Genomic DNA, 11,884 nt, shown 5'->3' with positions numbered 1-11,884 from the left:
TCTTATTTTGCTTACTTTTCTTCTTTTATCTACGTGTACTAAATAATTAATTACTCTATAGCCACAAATTTTCTAGCACGCATCAATTTTAAAAATTTTCAAGTTATAGCTGGATATTGGAGGTTTAGTAGCTATAATCAAGTGATAGAAGTAGGTGAAATTTAGTATAATTTGGCGACAAAGTAGTTGTAGGTGAGTGTTTGCACGTAGCAATTATAGCTAGGAGATAAAGGTCAAGAAGTTACGGTTGGACGGCTATAGTCCTAGTGATGTAACATATTATGTAAATCAAATAAATGAAGCCAAATGTCCATCTATATGAGCTTGAGCAGGAGCCCAACTAAAGCTTATCATCATAACCCTATCTAAAAGAATCGAATGAATTTTTTATTGCATTATTTAATATTCTTTATATTTAATTTTACAAGCTTTAATTTTTCAAATTTTGAGGCTTTTATGGGCTGATCATAATAAAAAATAATTTAGAAAGGTGATTAGTTTATTTCTCTATTAATGGTCACCTACCTTTTTCTCCATAGTTTTTCTTTTTTTTTTAATGAAAGCTTTATAAATAGGGCCAACATGTAATGATCTTTTTCAATTATTGAAGAAAATACTTTGAGGAAAGTTTTGATCTCTTTAGCTTGGTGTTAATTGTTGGCTTGAAGTGTGTGTCTTCTCTTAGGTGAGAATAGATATTTTTTAAAATTATTTATTATTCCCCCATTACACTCGCCCTAAACTCTTCATAATTCTTCCTCCATGCCCCATGTATATTCTAAGATCAACAAATCAAAAACCAAAGCCTCTCAACTAATCCAAACACCTCCTCAAAGCCCGTAGCCAAGTTAGACAACACTGAGACATAGGCTTGTTCCCTATTCCTCAATACCCATGTAAATCTATTAAAATTTAGTCATCCAATCTTGATCATAAGAACACATCATATGCTAACCATCCATAACTATTTCTATTTAGTTATGTAACTTTAATCGAAACTTGTGATAGTGCTATTTTACCACCCTTACTTTATCTTCACTATTTTACAACAAAAGACTACTTCTTGGCAATATCACATAATACGATCAAAGTTTTCAATCAGTGTATAGCACTATTCTATCAAGTTAGGTCACATTTAAGCTATGAAGGTTTGAGAGAGTTTCCTGTAAATAATTAAATGGAAAAATGTCCTTAAATAAATAATATTTAAATCAGTTAGATCTTGATGCAAGCGTGTGAGCAAATTACGATTTCCCATGACCAAGATTTCCAAGCCATGTCTGCCTAACAGAGAACAATTTCAGAACCTTCTAATAAATGATTTATACCATCCCTCGTGCTTGGGAACCTACCCTACAGCCAACCTTAACTATATTAATTGCCCCCCAAAAGAATTAAAAGAAATGAAATTGGACCTCGATTTGTAGCCCTTAATTGTCCGGAGACTTAGAGCTCGGACCCAGCGTGTAGACCAAGTTAAAAAAACCGTCAAAAAATTCAAACTCACGCAAGCACGGGGAATTTCTCATCATCTCAGTCCTTTGGCTTCTTGATATGTGAACGCCTCAAGCCCTTCCCCGCCCAATAAGGTTAGAAAAAGCATCCCATGCATCTATTTCTCTTATTTACCTACTTCAGATCAGTTATCTTTATTATAATATTTTCATTTTCTTAGCTGTTAAGCACTCTCAACCTTATATATTAAATTATATATTTAATTTATAATTGTAGATATAAATTTAATATAATATATAATATATATTTTTATAAATTAATTATATAATTTAATATATATATATTTTTTTTATTTTTTATTTTTTATTTTTTGTGAAAAGCCCAAGCGCTGATTTTATTGAAATAGAAAAGATACATAAAGGTTGTATGAGAGGGTCCAGTAGAGACACTTTACCCATACTATACCAAGTACATTACTACCCCAATAAAAATACATATAAACTCAACAAATTTAAAATATGCAGAAAACAAGTAGTTAGGGACGAGCCAGTTTAGTCATGTCTCTTTTGTTAGTCATGTCTCTTTCTCTAGTTTTAGGAGCGGAGCCAGATAACAAACTTTGAAGTGTCGTGTCATTGTCAGGAGTAACCAAAGTATCATCCATTAAGTTTCCAAGTTGGAGTGTGCCTCCAACATTTTTCTTCCGTCGGGAAGTGTAAACATGTCATTCTTCATATGAAGACTGACTCATGTGATCCTCGGTTTGATTAGATATTAGAATCGCAGTAGAAGGAAATGTAGTCGTTTCCACAGCGACAAGTTCCAATGTCTGTGAAGTGTGAATTGTCACCTCTACATCTGATGCTTTCTGAATAGGGGTTGCGGGGCTATCCTGACTTTCGGTCCGAACATTATCCCTTATAGTACGGTCATGAGAAGGGTTCCCAGGAGCAGACACCAGTTCCTGTCTTGTGGAGATTCCCCCCTCAGATTGGTTGTCATCAGTTTTGTTGGGAGCTCGTTTAGATGTGTGAGTTGCCCTAACATTATGTTCATGTTTTTGAGTATTAGTTCTCAACTGTTGGTGCAATCTGAAACATTTCTCTTGCGGGTGTCCAAGCATCTTGTAGTACTTGCAGTAGTAAGGTTTTTGTTCCATAATGATTTTTTGTCAATAACCATTGTGAGCAGAGCCAAGTCAGACTTCTGCTACATCTGGTAATGTAATATCTTTTTCAATCAAAATCCTTTTAATAGAGGGCTTAGAGAAATGAACTGTATGTGTGTCTACCTGCAAAGTTTTTCTAAGGATAGTCTCAATTGCATATAAGGTAGGTAGATCAAAGAATTGAAGCTTAAGTTCAAGTAATGAGAATATATATATTTCTATTTATATGTATTTTATGCATTAGTTTTGTAAAACATCAAATAATTGACCTTCATTAATTACAAACTTATACTTTCAGTTTGCACGCGACCCAATTCTGATCATTTTTCTTTTATTTCATACACTATAATAATGACATTTCAATACTTAAAAGCATGATTTTAAAAACTGGGCTGAACTGATTGGTTTGATTGGTTCAACCGAACTGATCATTCAACTAGTTAAGTCCAAGGTCAAAACTGTTTTTGCATAAAATTGGGATTGAACCAGCTAGAACCGGGGTTGAACTGGAAAACCAATGAACCAGTCTGGTTTTTAAAAAACCGACCAATTCAAATATTATTCAATTTTGGCCTTTTGATTTTGATTGGATGACCAAAAAAATTAGATATTTAAATTTAAAAAAAAAATAAAATATCACGTCTTATATTATTTATTTATAATATTATTCAAAATATTAAAGTATTATATTAAATTAAAATATTACTTATTGAATTGATAAAAATGATAATAATATATAATTATTTTATTATTTAAATTATATTAAAATAATTTAAACATTTATTATGTCATTTGGTTCAACCTTCCGTTCAACTCTGGTTGAACCATTGAACCTTAATCTTTACTTTTTTAGGTTTGATGTCCGGTCTAATTTTCACAACTTTAAATATGAGTTTAATCTTTGAGGTTTTGTTGGTATAACTCCGTTAATGCATGATGTATGATGAGCAGTAGAGCACTGAGGGCATATTAGTTATTCCCAAATCAATGCTGAATATATACTTAATTATTTATGCTTAATACATGCGGCAATGCAACAAGATGACGGTCATGCACTTTAGTAGTCATTAATCGTCTATTAACAATGGTAATTACTGTTTATCGTTAATTGTGCATAAGAAAAACTGATACTCGTGTCCTCCATGGTTTCACAAAAGTCCATAAATCAATACAAGAGTGCTTTCAAATCACTCATACATTTTATTACTATTAAAACTTCCTTATTTGTCAACAATATCAATCTACATTTACACACACATTTCGATAAGAATACGCACCTCTGATATATCACTTTCAAGATAAGCAACCAAGTGAATGCTTCTTTAGTTTTTGCTATTGTTATTATTATTATTATTTTTTTTTGTCTTTTTTTCAAATAGTTTATATTTAAAAAAATATGAAAGAAAATTATCATTTTCCACGTACATCTTCTTTATGATTTAGGGAGACTGAATTTCTTTTGTATGTATGCATACATATATACAGTAGTATAGTCGCGGGGGCGGAGGTAGACACCCCCGATGTCCCGCTCTGCTCCAGCTCGTACATGCATCGCACGTGCCCAAGTTTGAGTTTTGTCAATGAGAAAGGTTCTCTTTTTTTTTTTTCCGTTGAAACGAAGCGTTTCACTAGCGTAAGTGAAAGCGAGAGTGAAGTTGTTCCAAAAAATGCAAAAGTTGAAATGCTCATGAAGGCCATGCCAAACAACTGTACCTCCTCCGAATCCATCAAGCTTTTATCATGTGCCATCTACTTGCCTATGCACTATATGTTATTCACAAACAAAAAGAGATTCAGCAGTTATATATCACATACTAACGTTGTTTGTGGGGCTTCTCTGTACTAAAATCATTAGGCTCCATACTATATATATATGAGAGAGGAGAGAAGAAGCTTAACAACAGAATGACTGAGTCAGATTTCAATAATCAGAGGCTTTTGGATCTAGAGAATTGGAATCTGTTTTATATTTAATACTCTCATTTTATAGAGATGGGCTTGTCTAAAAAGACAAATATATGTCTTTATTATGCCTTTTTTTGTCACATCATCATAAAAGTGGAGATCATATCTCAAATCATCTCTTCAAAGTCAACTGATGATGACTAATGATTAAGACTATCTTTAGGAATTTCCAATCTTCAAAACTTGTATTTAGCTCTCAAGTGACTTTTGCGTTCGGAACTCGTTCCGTTTGTTGTCTTTTACTGGTCTCTTCCTTTCATCGATTTGCATTGGGGCGAGAAAGGCTTAAGGTCATACATACAATTGCTGGTCTGAGTGGCTGCTTTTGGTTGTGCAATAACATTCAAAAGCTTTACACGGACACATGGGAGATTAAAAAGCAAAAACATAGTGTCAGTGTAAAGCTGTGCATTCCTCTTTTAAAAAATTCATCAAATCATTATAATGAAAATTGCAACTGCATAAATATGATATAAAAATTTTCGATACTTAAATTATGCAATTTTTTTATTATTATTTATTTATTTACTCTGAATTATTCGAATTGTGCCGTGAATTTATTCACAACAATAGGTTTATATATGATTATTTATTTCCCAGCTCTAATCTTTATTCTTATTTAATATGGGCTTAATAGTTCCCCTTCGAAAGAGATGGGAGCTGGGACCTGGCTGAACTAAAATGTTGATTTAACAAATCCAAGCCAAAAAACAATATATTTTAAATCTTGATTAAAGGGATGCATCTGTACAGCTGTAGGAGAACTACGTGCATATTCTTATCTTATTATCATGCAACTTCAGCTATATAACTGTGTGGAGGGCAAGAAATCAAACTTTTTTTTTTAAATTATTATTATTTATAATTTTCGTTGACTCTTCTGGCCTGAAATTATGCAGATACGCCATACAAAATGTACAGGTATCACGTTTCATTGTAGCTGATGCATGTCTCTAGCTAATTAATTAATTATTTATTTATTTATTTATTTATTTGTTTGTTTGAAATATAATTATCATGCCATGTTTGAATTGATATTTGTTTTCAATTTTTTATTTTCCGATTAAGAAACAGTAGTAATAAATTCAGAAATCATATTTGTCTTAATCTGTTTTTTTTTAATTATTTTTTAAAAAATAAAATGCCATGTTTTTTCTTAAGTTATGAAGTATCTTTGAAGGTTCTTTTACTCTTTTTCAAAGCTATGCTTAATTTATTAAATCTACTCTGAACCGGACTTTTAGCGTTTATATTGCTTGATTAATAACATCAGGAACTGTGCAGGAGTTGGTAGAGATTTTTCCGTCTACAGCACCTCATGCTCAAATTACTAACATACGAATAAAATATAATTATTTAACTGTTAATTAGAAATGAAATCATGATATTAAAAGATAATACTTAATTATGAAACATACTAAGCTAAGAAAAGTATATTATTTTATTTAATAATTTCTTGGGAAATTTACATACAACACAATTCTGGAAAAAAATTTTAAGCTGCCATAGCACCATAAATATGAGAAAATTAGGCCGCGGAAATTCAAGCTCCAAGCTTGCTAAGCGAAAATGAAATCATTCCATAAAAAAAATATTTAATTTTAATTAGTTAACCAAAATTATTCCAATTTGAGCTTAATTTGAACAAAATTGAGTTGAATGCAAATAATTTTTTTGTGAGTTATTTTGAATAAACATGATCATAAGTAATATTTACCATAATCATAAGTAATATTTCGCCTCTTGCTTCTCTAGGACACCTTAACCATATAATCTTTAGATTTTCTAATCTTCGTCCAAATTCTGTTGAAGTCCTTCTAATATAAGGCATTGTGATCATCATATTGTTCAAGTTTAGTTCTTTTATACTTTGGACATGTGGTCTTATATTTTTGTTTTTATATTTTAAATTTCTGTACTATTTTATGATTGGGTCAATGAATCGTGTGTGTGTTTTGGGCCTTTATATTACTGGGTTATATTTATAGTTTTTAGTTTTATATGTTTATATTGTGGGCCTTTTATGATCCCTTATACCATGTAAGATGCTTATATAGAGTCGTGTAATAAGCTTGCTCTGCTTAACCCAAATTAGCCTATTTTTGTCTTTTATGAAAATTAATTTATTGAATATATGATTGCTCGATTCAGATATTATTAAGGCACTTAAAAAGTGTAAAAATTATTTTATCATTAATAGGGTTAATACTGATAGTCTAATTGAATGTTTAGGGATTTTAAGTAAAATATCTAAAATTTCATTTCAAAAAATATGAATGAACTTTCATTAAATATATGAAAGGGGGACAGTGGGAGATAACGCAGATTCAAATAGAGATCTCAATTCGGGTCAGCGGGTTGGGCTAGGGTTTGACCAGAAAATTACAAGATCTGAATTGGGTCAACCCGAACTCAACCCAAATAATAAACGGGACAAAAAACTCAACCTGAACCTAATCAGAAAAATATTCGTGTCAACCTTAACCTAGATTTTTCAAGTCGTGTTGGCATGTCGGGGTCAATTTTTGACACCTGGGTATGTCAATTAGGGTCAGCAGGTCAAAGGTAGCAGTCTGAATAAAAAATGATCGGACCTAAATTGGGTCAACCTAAATCCGTCCCAAATAATATACCGGTAGAAAATCAACTTGTCCTTGACTTCAATAATATTTGGGTCAACCCCAACCTGGATTTTTCAAGTTGAGCTAAAGTCATGTTGGCATGTCGGGTAAATTTTTGACACTCCTAAATTTAAAGAATTTATGAGCAATGTCCTATCATCAATGTTAATAATCATCACCAACAATTGTAATTGCACGATGAAAACAATATTATTTTCAATGTTAGCATATGCAATGACACCAATATCAATCCTTGAAATCAACATCAGAGCTTATGCTCATCTTTTTTGTCTCTTTTATTTTCTCTATGATGAAGTATATCACTAAGATTTTCTTTTGAATAATTTTAAAAAAAGAATTGAATAAAAAAACCATCTTTCATATCATTGATGACCTGCTTATATAGAGGAATACAAATTAAGTTACAACATTTACAAATAAATCCCTAGAACCCTTCTATTTACAAATATGATCCTATATTAGATATACTCATCAAATGTTAATCCCGCAAAGCTCATCATATTTTCATCATGAACTCATATTCCATAATTTATGTCTACTTTGTTGTAATAATATCTTCTCTAACTATAGGCACTGATTTTTTTATAACCTACAACTCACACTAATAAAATCAATTTAGTTGAGTCAAGCCATGCAATTTTTTGTCATCATAGGTTTTTCATCCACTTGAAAAGCTTCATATTTCTTATGAGATGCTCTCAACTTATGTTATCTAACATGTATTCTAAATCTCCTTGCACACTGAGATGATAATATATCTCTATTATCATGAATGTCCAATCATGCAACATTAAGGAGTTGGAAGAAAATATGAAGCATTGAGTTAAACTATAAAGCATTTTAGAAGAGATTTTATGTAGTCATTATCAAAATCTCATTAGTACTTAGCAAGATTTTACCACTCTTTCTCTCAGTATTTTATATGTTGATTGAACTTTTATTGATTGTAAAACAATCTTTTTTGTAATAGATTGTATAACATTTATTTGTTGGAACATTTTGAAGGAAGGAGGAAGGCAACTCTAGTGTTTTTGGAGAGGTGGGTTGTTTCGCCCATGAATGATGGTGTTTCTGTTACATTCCCCCATTATAGAGAACTTGTATGATGTGGCAATTTTTTTATTGACTTGCACTAGCAAATCTAAGATGTGGTAAGCTTAGGTGTGGGTAAAGATCGATGGGAGCCAAATCATGTAAAAATATTTGTGTCTGTCATTCTTTAGTTTAGATCTTTCACTATTATATATTTGCTTATTTAACTCACATGGTTGAATATTATTATGAAGAACCTTGTATCACTTGCTCTTATGTTTATCCGAATATTTGATGCATTTACTTACGTGTAGAGTTTGCTCTCGTTTTATTTTAATTTCCTAATGATATAAGAAATAATCAAACCTGCCAGCAATAGGCATCTTAATCATATTCAATATCTTAATCGACCATAGTACAGCTACGATGTGAAACTATTTTCTTTTTTGCATGATACTTCTAAATATTAACGCTTGAAGATGAAAGTACCTATAACGCAACAAATGATTAATAAAGTAAAATAAAGAGAAACTTATATGATAACACACCATTCCTATGGATTTATACATCTAGCATCTAAAGCTTGATATTTACATTTATAGCACTTTAGTATCATAAACCTATGCATGAAACGTGTATTCACTCTTGAAAAAGTTAGTAGCAGTGATAATGTTTTATGTGATATTAAAGATTTGGGTCTTTTGCATGTAAATATGACAATTTTAGATTTTTGATATATAAATATTGTGCGGCATGTATGTAAATTTCCGTAAAATAAAATTATTATTTTTATATAAACTAACGCTATTGCAGTATAACATGTTTGTTGCGCACATCACATAATCAAGAATGTATTACAAGAAAAGGGAATCTAGAAAAATATATATGCTTTAAAATTTCCACAATTAGCTCCAAGCTAAATTAACCCTCTTTGGTTAGGATTTCAATTTATTGTTGACAATATGAATCACTTTGATGAGTGTTTGATTCATTGTGAAGTCCATAAGAACCCTTGGGCTATGATTTTGATATTTTAATCACATTTGTGATTTGATAATCGACAAACAAAGGGCTAATTTTAAAATTTTATTTTCTTGAGAATGCTTTTCATTTTGCTTTGATTGAGAAATGTCTAGAACAAAATACCAACTATAAATTTTCTAGATAATACCATGCTTGTTCTCAATAAAAGTATACCTAATTGTCCTCCTTGCCCTTAAAGAATCTACTAATTCTAAAGGAAAGATTGTGCTTACAAGTGCTTCCATGATGTATAGTTTTAATTGCTTTACTCGTGACAATACCAGCCACATTGTCCCCATAGGATTCTCTATATAAACTCAACTAACATTGTTCATAGTAGATCTTAATCATGATCAAGTGGAGGTAAACTCATATGAGAAAGTTCATGATGTTGATGTTGCATTAAATTGGTCACACCTTGCAATATTATAGTGTGTATTGCTGCCCCATAATTTGGCATAGATTGAGAACGTTTTGTCATTTTCCACCAACATTTAGGTGTGGTGATAAGTCATGAAAATAGATTATTGATAATGATAGTTGTATGAATGTCATTGTCAAATTTGTGCAAGAATGAAGCTCACATCAAAATCTCATTCTCAAACTTACAATCTTTTTTGGTTTGGCAAAGCCTTCATGTATTTTTAAAGGATTTATTATGATGCCCTTACAATGATTGTGATCCATGTATTTTTATTAAGATCTTATATGGTTTAAACCAGTTAATATGGGTGTTTTAGTATACTTACCATTAAGTTGGGGGGCATAAGAATTGTCTTAAATACTACCAAATGTAAACGAAGATGAGTGGTCAAGGAAATCAATGGAGATTAGGAAGTCTAAATTTTGATCGCTTCACTTAGGAAGAGCAAAAAGACTCAATCTAAGCAAGGAGGTTGAATGTGTGGTTTTGTTTATGTCCTAATGAAAATGATGTCATTCTTAACGTCTTTTTGGACTTGACCTTTGGTTAATCCTCACATAACATCCCTAAGTACCTCAATTGATCTATTATATTGGACCAACCAACTCCATCCAATTATTTGACAACTTTACTTTATTCCTTAGGAAGCTTGAAGGACATTTTATTTATGGCTTGAATCTCAAATTGGCTCGTTAGCCAACTTTTTTCTCTGACTCCAATGATGTCAATCATTGATTATAACATATTTTGAATCACACGCTATTTTATTTCTCTCTTCAATGTATTTTCTTTTTCGTGATTGTTTTGTTCTTTTTTCTCTTTTTATTTTCAAAGGAGTCATCAGTTTGTCATCATCATATACTTCTCTTTTTCAAATAAATTTCTTTTTAGATCATGTGAATGATCAGGAGAAGAGAGGAAACAGAAAAGACGTACATACGACAAGCAAGAGAAAGAACGTGGGGAGCCTACATGCGTCAAGTATATGAGCCCAAAAAAGATCAGGTGAAAGCACCTTGGACCAATATCCTCGAAAGAATACATACGTAGACTACTCACAACCAAAGATTCGGTGTGATTGCTTGTTTTGAGGTTTAGAGTGCTCATAAAGGGATTTATCTCACTTTATTAATTACATCTTTGGGGTTGCCCAATAAAACTCTTAATCTAAGGAGTTTTACTTACATTAGTGGTGATGACTAGCACAAAACTATCAAAGGATGGTTATCTCACATGGGAATGCTCTGATGCTTTCAAAGCTCCTGCTAAGCCACGGGGCGGTGAGTCAGTCTCTCGCGGACCCTACATGGGTAACATACTCATTAGCATATGGAGCCTGCGAATAATCGAATCATCCTGATGTGTCAAAGCACATTGGGATCATAAAATCATATGACAAATTGTTGTATCCTAAATGGGTGGCAGCTCATCGGCAATCAGACCATTGAGATGATACCAACGAAAGCAACAAGAGCAATAGGGCTCAACAATAGTACTCAAAGGAAGGAATGAGTAATCCTTAAAAGGTAGATGTAGTCGGGTCAAGGTACCATAATCCTGTCATCCCAAGCTACTAGGAACCTAAGTCTACCTGGTCGTGAAGATAGTCGACCCAACACATGCAGGGATCCTCAGTCAACAATCTGTGAATTGCGTCGTACATGAGGACCTCAGTAGCCCTAAGCTCGAAGGAATGAGACTTTATCTTATGACTATCAGGTAGAGCTCAAAGAGGTGGGACTTATATCTGTCGAAGTGGTGATGATGTCGCTGGAAAGGAGAAAGGGAGATTCAGCTGCATAGTTGTAAACACTCACAACAAAAGAAATTACACCCCGTCTGGGTTGGGGAGTCTTCTAACTACATAAGCACACCAAACAACTCCTTAAGTAGAGAACATATGTTGGGTCAGTCGGGTTGGAGAAACACAAAGGCTTTTCCTCAAGACATGCAAATGATGTAATTATATAAAGTGGTCCTTAGATATTGAGAATGACCACTTGGGTTATGTTCATGCAATGCATGCCGTTTTAAAACTGGTCTGAAGGCCATGTAGGAAAATTAAAGTCTGATTTTAAAAATCCTGAATCTTTTAATCCAAAATTTTAATTTATCTTAAATACTTTATTATGATTTTTATGTAGAAAAAATTATAATTTTAAGGTTCTAAAAAGC

The sequence above is a fragment of the Phalaenopsis equestris genome, unplaced genomic scaffold (genome assembly GCF_001263595.1).
Source record: "Phalaenopsis equestris unplaced genomic scaffold, ASM126359v1 Scaffold000287, whole genome shotgun sequence".
NCBI classification, from domain to species: Eukaryota; Viridiplantae; Streptophyta; class Magnoliopsida; order Asparagales; family Orchidaceae; genus Phalaenopsis; species Phalaenopsis equestris.
This window is presented reverse-complemented; position numbering follows the sequence as displayed.